General features: G+C 37.0%; 1 pseudogene; it reads right to left on the bottom strand.

The window, feature by feature from the left end:
* Positions 1 to 2,555: 2,555 nt before the first annotated feature.
* On the bottom strand, positions 2,556 to 2,655 carry LOC113276780 (annotated as a pseudogene).
* Positions 2,656 to 3,357: the final 702 nt, after the last annotated feature.

Below are 3,357 nucleotides of genomic sequence, written 5' to 3' on the forward strand. Positions count from 1 at the left end.
AAAACAAGAAATTGCCGCAACTTGGCCGTGAAGAGAAGGAAAGAGATTTGGGAGAGATTTAATCGGTATTTTTGATAAAAAAAAATAAATGTCTTGGGTCATATAGAAGAGGTGTAGAGAGTTTGGGAACCTAAGGAGAGCCAGAGAAGAAGAAATCATAGCTTTACCAAACTCTGTTTCTGTTGTTGCTGCTGCTGAAGAAGAAGAACGCGAAGAACATTGACGCTCGGTAAACAGTCGCAGAAATATGTCGTTGTTTAACAGCTGAAGAACATTAAGCTGTTCAGGGCAGTCTTATTTTAGGGTCTTAAAATCAGCGACAAAGCAACAGTTTTTTTGTAACAGTTCCATTGTAACAACTATTTTGCAACACCAATACATTGTTGCAAACAGTCTGTGTTATTATTTTTCACTCTTTTAGTCATCTTTTGAGCAACAAACACACATTTTGAGATCATGATTAATATGAGGAGTTAAACCCCATTGCTGAGGTGATAGAGGAAGCTATTTTTCCAACAAAAAGTGGTATATTCTATTTTATCTTTTTATTTGCAATAATTATATGATTATTTGCCTTGAACTATTATTGAATATCATTTTTATTTGAGTGATTGTGATCTATTTTGATGGAGAATGCTTAGTTTTAAGACTTTTGATGCTTCATACTTGGTATTTACAATTATTACTTTTGAAAATCTACTTGTTGCAATATTTTAGAATCAAATTAAACAAGAAAATTGCATAAATAGAAGTGTTGGTTTAATCACTTTTAACTTGGAAAATAGTGGAAAATAGTATTGATATCATCTTTGATTGAGTTTGCTATAATTTTTTAGTGAGTTTTCTATTTTAATATTAGAATTTAAGTCTAATTAATATCATTCACAAGTCTGAGAATCGAACCACTTTTACCACTATCTACAAATCACATCAATTTTTGGCGTCGCCGACGCGGACTTGTTTTTAGGGTTTTAGATTTATTTTTTTTTATTTTTTTTTATTTTTTTTATTATTTTTGTCCTTTTTATGTTTTTGGGTATTTATCTTGTGTCTACATGTTCTGGATCATAAAGAAAATTGAGCCAAGGAGTTTGGTGATTTCATAAAGACTTGGAGCTAAAGATTAAAGCAAAAAGAACAGAAAAGAAGACAATTTTATTTTAGACAATTTTAGTTTAGGGTTTGTTTATTTTATTTAAAAAAAAAATGTATTAGGGTTTATTATTTTTGTAATTTTTCTTTATTTTTTTGGACTTTTGGACTTTGGGACATTATTTTTTTTATTACCCTACGGAAGGGTACTTTAAATATAAACTGTTTGCAGAGAAGGAGGACAATTACGATATTGTCTCTGCACCTTGGGTTCGTACACTAGACATCGGAGTCAGTGGCCCGAGTCGACTACAACCGATTCATCCCCCGTCTGGAACGGGAGGTAAGATTCTAAACACTCGCGAATCCCCTGTCAGCGAGTTACTGGACTCCTTCGTATGCATATATGTTGAGGACTGAATACGACATTTATTTTTCTAGTAAAGGGCAAGGCCTGGCCATACAAGATAAGGGTTCGGATTTCATCACCGTTCTCTTCTTGCCCGCTTTAGGAACACGTAACCTACGCGAACCTAAGCCTAAAATTTTGACTAGAACGAGACCGATAGGGTAACGAGCTTAACAGGAAAGTCATTCGAAAAATATTGGTTACTCTTTTAAGCATACTTCGAAGTTCTTGACGGTTTCTGTAAGTTGAATGCGTGACTGCGCCGCCTTGTAATACCGGTGAGGCCTTGGGTATCAAAGCTCCACCGAGCTTCCCTCGCCTCTATTCAACTTACGTTAACTCGGATTGATTCCAGAGGGGTTTGCTTAAATTGTAACGAATTCCCGTTCGAAGGATTAGAAGCTGGTCTAGAAACAATCTAAGTGGAGCCATCATGCTTTTTTTTGCTAGAAATCAATAGGTTTGATTTGGTTGAGTCGGCCTTGATCTGTGTTTGCTTACCCTTCCAATTTAGAAAATTCTATTGTATGCCTGAACGTAAAAGAGACGCACTAGGTAGATTTGTTAAAGAGAAACCTAGTAGTTCGAAGCGTCTCGATTACCTTAATCTAGAAAGTCCGGCTTTTGAAGAGTCTGTTTTTGAACGTTCTTTGACTGAGGAGAGAATCCGTTGCTCCGATAGCGCCAGAAATGGCAACTTTGAAAGCTTTGTTGAATCCAACTAGGACTACCCGTCCTTCGTGTATTAAGTTAGCTGAAACGGAGGCACCCTATGAACTGAAACCTGGGACCTTACAGATGCTCCCAATCTTTTTAGGGAAAGAAAATGAAAACCCTTATTACCATGTTAGGGATTTTGAGGAAATTTGTAGTACTCTAAGAATTAGAGGCTTAGATGATGATGCTTTGAAACTTAGGTTATTCCCATTTTCCCTGAAAGATAAGGCCAAGTCGTGGCTGTATAGTTTGGACTCCGAGTCAATTGAGACATATGAACAACTTACATCTGCCTTTTTCAATAAGTTTTTCCCTAGGCACAAAACATCGTCTATTAGGACGCAAATATGCACATTTTCACAACAAGAGGGAGAATCTTTATATAGGTATTTGGAAAGGTTCAATGATTTATTATCCCAGTGTCCTCATCATGGTTTAGAAAAGGTTAGGCTAGTTCAGATCCTTTATGAGGGTTTAGATTATTCCACAACGACCATGGTTGAGTCTCTATGCACTGGTGGATTTGAAAACCAAACTGTTGATGCGGCGATGGAATTTTTTAATGAAATCGCCGAAAAAACCCAGCAATGGGAAAATAGTAGGGCACCCCAGAAAACAATTCTTTTAAGTAGAGGAAACGTTAATAGGGTAGAAGGAGGCTATGAATCAGATGCCAAAATTGCTGCTATAGCAAAAAGGTTAGAAGCCTTAGAAGTGGGCCAGACTAGTGGTAGAGTGGAGCCTTTTTGGGAAGGCCAGAATATTGAAGAGCAGGCCAATGCTCTTTATAATAACACTAGATTTGATAACCGTCAAAAGATTGACCCATATTCAGAAACCTATAATCCTGGTTGGAGAAACCATCCGAACCTTTCGTGGTCTAAGGGCCAAAGTCAAGGTCAGTTTAGTAATTCTAATGCTCCCCCAGGTTTTGGCTATACTAAGAATCCTTCAGGACTAGCTCAGTTTCAGAATCAGTCAGATAAGAAAATCCTAAGTTTAGAGGAATCTCTCGCCTTGTTAACTCAGCAAACTGCAAAATTCCAGTTATCCGTAGAACAGAGTCTACAAGCTAGTAACAGGATAGGACAAGAAAATAGTCAGGCTATTTCCGAGTTAAAAACCCAGGTTGGTCTGAT

The sequence above is a fragment of the Papaver somniferum genome, chromosome 4, assembly GCF_003573695.1.
Source record: "Papaver somniferum cultivar HN1 chromosome 4, ASM357369v1, whole genome shotgun sequence".
In the NCBI taxonomy this organism is placed as follows: Eukaryota; Viridiplantae; Streptophyta; class Magnoliopsida; order Ranunculales; family Papaveraceae; genus Papaver; species Papaver somniferum.